Raw genomic sequence first — 11,383 nt, forward strand, 5'->3', positions numbered from 1 at the left:
TTTCCTTGTTTACATGAAAGAAAAAAAAAACAGAACAATATGACAATCTTCTTTTCAAATAGGGATTTTTAGTCTTGTTGCTCCCAGTTGCGACTGGCTTCTCACCTTGTAAACATTTGCAGTGTGTTAAGCAAAGCAATAAAAACATTCAAGCACATTCCAATTGGCCATTTGCCGCTGAACTTTGGAGAGAGGTTTGCTTACTTTCTGAAATAAAGAACTCAATGTTCTATGTCCAGCAACAAAACACTGACAGAATTTTTTTATAAACCCCTAAATCTGCTCTGTTTTTTTTTCCCAGCAGAGGGAAGCATTTGTGCTATACTGGAATCGGGTACACTCTTCCACCAGTATTACATACATGGAGGATCCACTTCTTCAAGAAAGTAAATAGGATGGGATCAGAAAATCCTGTTGGTGTCAGATCCATAATGGCAATGTAGTCAAAAGCAGTCTTTCCAGAAATTGCTTTAAGAAAAGAGTTAGGACACTGTAAGTGTAACAGACAGTGTTGTGTGATACACTGCCATTACGGATTTTGTCCGGGGGTTACTGTGTTGTCTTTTTCCTCCATCAGTACCCCAGTTAGACAGTATGGTCAATCTTTTTGATGCCTGGTACAGCCTGCAAAGAGTGACATTAATAAAGCATTGGAGATCCATAAAGTCACTGCATTTAATTATTTTGGAGCAACTGGAGAAATGAACAAGCCAGTTTGCAATAAATAAAACATGACTTGAGGCCATAATTTGCAGAAGCATGAATGCATCATCTATTTTAAAGTGTCAGTTTGCATTTATATGCAGGCCTTTTTACAAAAACAAAGTAATTATAATATAGCAGTCTTCAAGAAAATAATGGGTGCTCTAATAATGTGGAGATTGGTATGAACAAACTAACAAAAACAAAGTGATTGAAGTATTAATATTTCACAATACAGAATATTTCACAAAACAGTATGCATGATATATCTAAGTGTGCATATAAAAATGTAAAAATGTTTGGAAACAAAGTAAAAAAAAAAACACAGCACACCAAAAAATCTTAAGCACTCCTGTTGCCTCAACACTCAAACACGTCAAACAAGTGTAACCAGAAACCTGTCCCCCTGCATCATGCTGTCCCTATTAGAAATACCAAAGATTACCTGTTAGATTAATGATTTAGCAATACAAACATATTTTGAGCTCTTAAGGGTGTATACATATTGTTTTATCTTATATGAACAGGAGTAAGGGAGTGTCCAAATTGTGTAATCAATGAAATATAGCTTTACATTACTGTTATTTGTTTATTTAGCTGACACCTTTATTCAACGCACAAAAGATTAATTCTCAAACTGAACGCAGTTGGGATTCAAGAAAACACATGTACATGGACTAGGGAGTGGTTAACATGTAGAAAACAGAAAGTACTGATTAGAGGAAAAACCTCAGAATGGAGTGTGGTAACCAGTGGCGTACCACTGGGATAAGTATTAGGTCCTCTGCTATTCCTAATCTACATTAATGATTTAGATTCTGGTATAGTAAGCAAACTTGTTAAATTTGCAGACGACACAAAAGTAGGAGGAGTGGCAAACACTGTTGCAGCAGCAAAGGTCATTCAAAATGATCTAGACAAGATTCAGAACTGGGCAGACACATGGCAAATGACATTTAATAGAGAAAAGTGTAAGGTACTGCATGCAGGAAATACAAATGTACATTATAAATATCATATGGGAGATACTGAAATTGGAGAAGGAATCTGTGAAAAAGACACACCTCGCTATAAAAAAGATATTGCTGCTCTAGAAAGAGTGCAAAGAAGAGCGACCAGAATTATTCCGGGTTTAAAAGGCATGTCATATGCAGACAGGCTAAAAGAATTGAATCTGTTCAGTCTTGAACAAAGAAGACTACGTGGCGACCTAATTCAAGCATTCAAAATTCTAAAAGGTATTGACAGTGTCGACCCAAGAGACTTTTTCAGCCTGAAAAAAGAAACAAGGACCAGGGGTCACAACTGGAGATTAGACAAAGGGGCATTCAGAACAGAAAATAGGAGGCACTTTTTTACACAGAGAATTGTGAGGGTCTGGAATCAACTCCCCAGTAGTGTTGTTGAAGCTGACACCCTGGGATCCTTCAAGAAGCTGCTTGATGAGATTCTGGGATCAATAAGCTACTAACAACCAAACGAGCAAGATGGGCCAAATGGCCTCCTCTCGTTTGTAAACTTTCTTATGTTCTTATGTTCTTACAGAGACTAGGGTGTGTGAACTATGCATCAACTGAAGTGAGAGCACAAGGAGGTTAAGTGACTTGCTCAGCGTCACACAATGAGTTCGTGGCTGAGTTGGAATTTCAAGCAGGGATCTCCTGGCTACAAGCCCTTGTCTATATATGGTAAAAGTCATAATCTGGTCAATCTTAAATTTTACCAGTAAATGTTAACATTTACCAAATAAAGTGGTAAGTGAAAGTATGAAGAAATAAATAGTTTTACTGACATGTGGAAGGATGTGGGTATTCACTGACATGGGAGACAAAACTATACAAAACACCACACAGTTGCAGAGTTTTATTAGTTCTTCTTTTATAATGCATATTTTTAGCCTGCAGAGGGCGCTGTTGTCCGTGGCTTGAGTACTGGCAACGGTAAACAAGTCCGCGATCATACCAATCCAGGTAAACAGTCCACTGCAGATGCACTCGCAGGTGCTCTGTAAATAATAATCCAGCCACACTTGGTTCACCCGTAGCGCTCCCACTAGCTTGTATACATCTAGAGGGGGCAGACCCTAGGGAACCACAGAGCATCATTTTATCAGTGCAGCAATCCCCCAAAGCCCACCCCTCAGCCACTCAGAGAGAGGGAAAGCCCACACACCCTCTATCCCAATTCTCTGTGTCAATGCCGTGACTGACAGGCTGATTTTACGAGGTTGCTGCCCCCTACCTGCAGGATCATGCATACGCCAGGGAGTCAGCACAGGCCTCCCCTGCTACAGGACATTTACCAGTTAATCTTATGATTTATTAAAGTGTATTGGTAAATGCTGGTATATTTTTGAATAATGTATTTATTCCTGCATATCAATTGATTAAGAGCTTATAGTAATGCACAATTCAACAATTCAACATGGTACTGAATAATATTGTGATCCACGTATGTAGAACAACCAACATTCTGGTAAATTTGATATAAAACAATTCCCAATGGTGTTGAAGGATATTGTACTCCAAATACATAGTACTTTGGTGAAAAAAAGCAATCTGTTAAATGTAAATTAAATAATTTAGGACCTTTAATTTTTCAACAGAAAATCACACTTTGAATAGGACACAAAACATGACAGATAAGCACTAAATAAATATATTAATTTACTTACTGCAGCATGGTAGAGTCTTGTGGAACTTGGAGTTATACAGATCTCCTGAAGCCTTACAATGCGTTAAAATGAGACATTCAGTCATTAGCCAAAGCCACTTGGTTATTCTTGAGATTTACCTGAAAATGTCAGAAATAAAGCGTTATCATGTTTATTTTGAACATTTGCTGTTTTGCTTGGTAAATGTTGACATTTACCAGTAAATCTTAAGATTTGCTAACATTCAAACTTTTACCATAACATAGACTGAAATACAGAATGTATAATATTGTAATGATCCGTGTACTGTATTCCTGCTGTGTATATGTGTTTGCGTGCTGTGTGCGCATGTCATTCCTGCTGTATGCAATTGTAAATCCCAGCTGTGTATTTCCCGCTTCTGTTTTGTTTACCTCTGCCAGTCTGTGCTGCCTGCATGTGTGCGTTTTGTGTCTCCCCTGTAATTGGCTGTTGTCTGTCTGTCTGTCCCCATTGGTTGTTGTCCATCTGTGCCCATTGGCCCTCGTGTGCGGCTGAGGACCAATGGATGTGTGTCAGCTCCGGTACCCTGAGTGCACAGTGTTACTACTGTTATGTGCTCTGAGAGAAGACTACTTCATTGTCATCTGCTCCAAATGCCTGACGTGCTGTTCTTGAACATAGACACAAGTTTATGTGTTGCCTTAGAAACTCATGTAAAATGATGCTTGTCATTTATTTATTTATTGTTTTTATGAAATGTTAAATGTTGTCTACCTTCTATAAATATCTATTAAAAGCAAAAGGAATTTTGGAAAAACCCATGTTGTAAAATTCAGATACTGCTTGCAATACTATCCAGTTTCTTTGTGAATAACACAATGTGGGACGTAAGCTTCTAATTAAATTTTAATATTTTTCTTCTTGTTCTTGGCGTCACTAGCCTCATAAAACCTCAGAAGTGTGTATTCAACTGGGAGTCTAGTATAGTTTGGGCCCCTTTGTTTGAACAAGAGAAATGATCACAGGTGAAAAGATCAGCCCTGTTGAACTGAACCTGCCATTCAGATTTGCACAGACTTCCGGCTCCTATAGTTCTGTTATAGATGCTACACTGAAAGTAAAGAGTAAGTAAAGGGGAATGTGAACCTCAGTTTAGGAATATTTTTAGACCTTGTATCCCTGTGGATCGATGCCATGTATCCAGTTGATAGGGCTCGTCCAGCTGTCCTGCCTGATGAACCAACTCCTGCACTGGCCTGGCCGCTGTCCAACACAAGCACTTTGGCAGGGGTCCTGTCCTGACTGACCCAGAGGCCTGTCGTGGTTACAGAGAAGATAAATGGATCTCAAAAGCACCTTTAACATTTAATGTGTCTCATCTCATTTCCTGCCTGGGATTCAATACCTTGGCCAGGCTGATTTTCACTACAGGTATGCTGAGATGTTCAACATGCAATTGTAAGTGGTCTAGCTTCCTTCAAGCTATAAAATTAACAATACTGGGGCTTATAGTTCTTGTATATGGGAGCGCAAGTTAACCAGATATCCTATTCTCTTTTGAATTTGCTTAGTTTGGAGCCAAAACAAATTTCGCATTCTACAAAAGTCTAACATGTTACTACATATGGTGAGATGAGAGGCTCATTGTCAGCCTTCAGTCCTTGGGTTATTGTGCTTATATATTAATGTGTTGAGTTCTACAGACATTGTGAGTACATCACTCTCACCTAACTATTACATCTACATAAAAAAAATAGATGTTAATCTTGATTTAACAAACTTAATCTGTTTTTATATAAGCTGTTGTGGTTTAACATTTAGAATGCTTTGTCACTCGCATTCTGAGTATAAGATCTACACTCTCAGAGAAATTATTAAGTGTAGTTGCTGCTAGCAGGTTCCAATGGAGACATGGCTTACAATGATTATTAATATAAATATAAAAGATAACAGGTGAACTTCTGTAAATGTAATTGCCTGGTATGTTTTTTTATCAGTTTTACTCCATGCTGCCTGGAGTATTTTTTGCTATTTTAAGATAATACTGGTACAGTATTTCAAGAATAAAAAGATACTGCACATTGAAGGAATGTCTGTAACACAGGTGCTTGACCGAAACAAGCTACCTGACATTGGGTGATCGTTGTTAAGAATATTCACAGACATTATGGAAATGCTGCTTTACTAATCACAGGGAGTGTGACTGGTTCCATCCAGCAAGCAATTAAGAAAAACATAAATAAATACTAACATCTCCTCTGTAATGTCTTATTTATTGTTTGGTCTGACTTTACACTGCTCTTATTGTTGGAATGTATTCCTATCAGCGCCTCATTTGCAGCCTTGTTCAGTTGAACACATTTTTTTCAGAATGGGTCATTATTTCAAACCCTTTAACTTTGTATTAATCCTTCTGGTGTGTATCCACTGCTGTCATTTATTAACACATTTATCATCATATCTACACACAGCAGCAATGGAATGTGGCCTGTAAAAAAAAAATATGTTTATGATATTTAGGATAAAGGTTTTAGGATCCACTGCTGTGTTGATCTCTGAAATGTACCCCTGTACCTCAGCACCATCAGGTGGGGGGTCTGTCTCGCATTAAAACTGATCATGCTTTGTGATTACACTTGGGAGACGGAAGCTTTAGGACCATTCGGATTGTCTTTTCCATGGTGGCTCTCAGACTGTGCAGCAGGCAGATGTCAGAGCTGGCAATCGTGAGCTTGGAGCTAGTCACAAAGCAAAGGGAGATTATAAAATGATGCTGGTCCATCTGTCTCAGAGTTTCAACAGAGTGCGAGCCACAGACCTGAGAAATCATGTTATTCCCCAGACAGTAGAGAACCCCAGAAACAGCAACACGCTGAATAATTGAATGTTCGATTAACGCAAGCTATTTGCACAACCAAGCTACCGTAGAGCAACAAAAAGAGGTTTAGAATCATTATTTGTGTTCTTTTGCCCTATTGTTGCAACCTACTGACACTCCAGAATATTCTATTGTAAGCACAGTGGTCCACTGCAGTATGATGCACTCACAAAGCCATTCCAGGTTGTTCTCAACCCATAATTGCACACATGAGATTCTAACCCATCACTGCTAAAGTGAAACAATTTTTTTACTGATCTTACCCTAAACAAATATACTAAACCTGCCACAAATTTTAACAATATTTTTGCAAAAAAACATTCAAAATAAATAGATTATGCAGCCCCATCATTACAAAAAAGTTGTAACAATCATTTTGCACAACTGAGAGGCAGTTAGACTGTCCTCCCTAAGGAGATACTACTGGCCCTATTCCTGTACCGGTACCGGTAACTAAACAAGTCAGCAAGAGTGACAGACAAAAGAAGGGACGTCAGAGGTGTCAATTTCACAAACAACCGGTTTATTGTTGTTAACAATAATGTCAACACATGAAATAAACAAAAGGTAGACAAAAACAGGCAAGGCAAGACAAAGTGCAGAATACAATACAAAAAGACTGCTACACCAAATAAAAGAAGAGGCATGGGGCTTTCCAATAATATCTCACATGCCTAGATAACATGTTCCTAGAATAAACTACAGTGTCCAGAATACAGTGGTGCCTTCACTTGCTAGGAGACAGCTGTGCTTATTGGGCATCTTATTCATTTTGCATAGCATGGCTAGAAGTAAAGGAAAAGCAAAATAACGTGTTCATATACATATTTTCATTCATCTGTTTACTCCAGTTGTTAGTTATATGTTGTTTTATTGCTGGGACCCAGTTGGACTCCAGGTTACCAGGAAAGGCCTTATGAGAATTAAGTGCATTAACCAGCAAGAAGTTGTGGTGCCTAGTGAGTAATGTACTTGTGGATGAATTATCTGTAATCATTTTCCAGAGAGAACACTGTAGGGTTCTGCTCACCCTTTCAATTTGAATTTAATTGCCGCTACAATGCTACCCTGGTCTAGGCAGGCTGACCCTGAGAATGAGTCGCTTTTCAAGCTGTAATGAGGTTTGTGAAGATGCTCCTAATTGGATTATCTCTTCTTGGGAGTCCAGATATAATAGACTTACATCAGATATGGCTTAAAAAGTCTTCTAATAAATTATCCTGTTTTTAAAGGTGCACTTAAAAAACAGATAATGTTAATTGCAAGCTAATAAATGAATAAAAGGGTGTCACAGTTTAAACTACAGAGATAAAGAGTAAAGGCAAATTTCAAGACAACAACAAACGTTAATCATTTTAAGTGGTTCTTATTACTGAAATACTGTGTTGGTTGTTTTTTATTTTACTTTTAAAATGCATGTTAAAGAGTAAGTAGCAGGGTTCCCAGAAATTACAACGTTACACATCCCCACGTGTTCCTACAACTGTTTCAATAACGTACGTGTAATTCTTCTTTGCATTGTTAACATCCTGACAACTTTTTACTCTTATAACTTTGAAGTCTGTTTCAAAGCTCTGTTCAAAATGTCCGCTCTAGTGCAATGATAGTGTAACGATTACTGCTCACATTGTCAACAGATAGCACAGCAATAACAATCCATGATGTGGTATGGAACAGAAAAGCCAGAGCGCTTGTGGTTACATTTGTTTGTTTTAAATCGCTCTTCCTGCAGTGATTTAGAGGATAGATCTCAAACCCCAGGGCACTAGAGCGGCCATTTTGAAAAGAGTTTTAAAACAGAGTTGAAATTTATTTGTGTAAAAAGTTGTCAGGATGTTAACAATGAAAAGAAAAGTTACAGGTACGTTATTTAAACATTTATAGCAACACATGGTTATGTATAATGCTATATTTTTCAGAACCCCACTACCTACACTTTAAGATGCTTTGACCATGAGTTTAAGAGGTGCTCTTTGGTTAGAGTTACCCACTATATACAATATAGGCTAAATCTGCCTTTACAGATGTAAAAGCCATCTAGTGATTTGCCACTTTGACATTTCCATTGTATTGCTGGCAACACAGCTGAGCCCTAGACTGTGCTGTCTATACTAAAAGGACACTTTGTTGATCTGGATTACATTACAAGTGTCTATAGTAGGCAGCTGGAACTGAAGAGCAGCCCCTGAATTCATAGTCAAAGGACCGCAATGCAGAAAATTGAAAATAAACACTGTATTTTGAGTAATTGTAATAAGAAATCACTGGGAATGTGTGACAGTATGGTGGGTGTGGTGGTGGAACAGACGTCACAGAGTCACGGGGTACAGATGCAAACAACACAAATACCAACAATGGTAGATGGCTGTACTTTATTAACGAGGAACACTGTCCAAAGAAACAAAACTATAAATCATAGGTCCCAGTAGAGCGAGTCCCTCTCAGCTCTTTGGTGCACTTTTGGGGTGCTGAAGTGTCCAGTTCAGTCGTGCGTGGTGTGTAATGTCCAAGGTGAAAATGCTCCTTGGTGTGACAGGTCACTCTGACCTCGGTCCTGACAACAAACAAACCAAAAACAAGTAGCACACAAACAAGCACACAGCTCAGCAGCTCAGCAGCTCAGCAGCTCAAGTTCAAAGTTACCTCAAAGGCCCCGCATTTACAAAATGACAGCCCCCATATACTAGGAGGCTCCAACCCATGATCAGCAAAACTCGGCACACTTGCCAGTTGTCTGATGCAGCACAGCTGATCACAGTAAGCTTGTCTCCTAATATGTTCATTCCACCCCTCTCTCCAAGCTGGCCCGTCTCGGTACAGGTGTGCGAGTACCTCTGCTTAGCGTCCTCTTGGGTTGGGAGGGAGATTTGCAGCTCAGATATTCTCCCTCTCTGTCACAGAATGATTGCAAACATCTAACAATATAAAGGAAACAATACAACCCCCCCCCAAAACAATAAGAAGCCACTATCTTTAAAAGACTGTGATAAAGATAACCGCATTTTATGCAGTGTTAGTATTAAAACATTCCATACAGTTTAATATTTGCTTTTACTTTTTAAATGCAAAAAAAATGCAAAAATGTATTCCTATGGGTGTTTCATGCTGATTTTGTAATATTACAATACTGTTATTTCCTTCGCACATGCTATAAAATATGGCCTGAAAACATAGGCCTGAATTAGACAACTAAAAAAGTAGTTACTGTATAGCATCACAATTTTGTCTACTTTTGTGATTACAAAAGAGCTTCAATCAGATGTTTCTCACAGATAGAGCCACAACGCCCATCAAAAGTGACTTTAATTGAATGGCTTGTGGCAGTTTTTAGACAGACATTAGAATAATGTATGCTGGTATCTGCAGCCATTACCTTACACAGACAACATCATAGCATCTGCACTGTGCTTTGCAAAAGATAATGGACTATTCTGTTCATTCTACTTGCATATTTTTGATGGCTGTCATGAAGTTTTACGCAATAGTAGTGTGATGGACAAACAAACTGAAAGCATCCTTATTTCCTATTCATCGGTATTGATTTCCCAAATGCAATGAACCTTTATACATATACCGAGCATCAAAAGAAACGTATCACTTTATTTCTAAAATGGTATAGAAATGATAGACATTGACTAAATGTTTTTGGTTTCTTTTTAATCACTTGATCATTCATCCTTGACCATGACATGCTTGAGTGACTATGACTGAAGCATAAGCACTTAATCACCTAATTAGTGAGACAGTTGATTGTACACTGGATATGGAGTAATTGCAGCTGTTGAATCGCATGCTTGAATAAAAGCAATAAAGAAAATCACAGAAAAAAAACAAAAACAATATGCCACATCGGTCAAGAGAGCAGCACTTTCGTACAATCGGCATGTTGGAGGCTGAACTAGGGCAATCTTGGGTGCTCACAGCCAGCAATTTCAAACCTGGTGAGACAGTATAACCAGACACACTCTGTCAATGACAGGCCATTAACTGGGAAACCAAGAATCACAACACCTGCCCAAGATAGGCAGATCATTTTGCAGCATCTCTGTGATGTCAGTTGTTAATCGGCACAATCAAAAGTCACTGCAGCACCTCTAAAACAGAGTTTGTCATTTTTCGATTACATTTAGTAAATTTTATCCAAATAAAAGTGAGAAGTTTCTTTTGATGCTCTGTGTGTGTGTGTGTGTGTGTGTGTGTGTGTGTGTGTGTGTGTGTGTATATATATATATATATATATATATATATATATATATATATATATATATATATATATAGTCCTGAGTATGTTTCTATGTGCTTGTGGCAGAGCAAAGCTCTGCCCTTTAAATTGGCAGGGATGGGGTTAACTTCCCCTACCTGCCTGGGTTTATTATGTTCAGGTGGCTGGGGTTGATTAGTTGATTAGGTTGATTAACGATCAATCAGCGCCCAGCCACCTGATATAAAAGGAGGCCTCTGCTTCTCATTTGGGAGAAGGGAGCTGAGGAAGCAGGTTGGTGTTTGTTTTGTGGTTTTTTGAATTTTCTAAATCCAGTGAAGGCATTGCCCAGCCTGGAAACTTTATTTTTGTGAGTTTTGTTTTTGCTTTATTTGTGTTTGAGTATCTGTTATTTTGCCCTTGTGCACTTTATTTTTGTTTATTTATAATAAAATTGTTATTTTTTTTGAACTGCAGACTGTCTCTGGGCCTCTATCCACTCGCCAGCCTGCCACATTTGGTGTCAAAGTGGGATAGTGCCACCTAGAGGCTCAGAGCAGTATTTATTTTTTTTTGAAAAAAAAAATGGGAAAGAAGAGCAGACAGTGGAAAAGGCAGGACAAGCAGCAGCTGAAGAAATGTAAGCTGCTGCAGCCACCGCTGGAGGACCCGGCCAGCCTCTTCCCCTGGTGTTCCTGGTGTGGGAAGGAGGACCATCGTTGGCGGTCCTGCCCAGATGTGCCACCGGCAAACTGGTGTGGCCGGTGTGAGGAGGACGGCCACAACTGGGCAGGATGCCCCTACAACCAGGCCCAGGAAGAGGTGCCGTGTTCACCCCGGGCATCAGGGGCCACCCCACTACCTCCAGCACCACCACCTTCACCACCGTCCCAGGAGATCTGGGACTGGTTGATGCACCCTGAGGCAGACCTCGTCCACGATCTCCCCATAGTTATCAACACGCTGT

Source organism: Polyodon spathula, chromosome 2 (assembly GCF_017654505.1).
Source record: "Polyodon spathula isolate WHYD16114869_AA chromosome 2, ASM1765450v1, whole genome shotgun sequence".
Lineage (NCBI taxonomy): Eukaryota > Metazoa > Chordata > Actinopteri > Acipenseriformes > Polyodontidae > Polyodon > Polyodon spathula.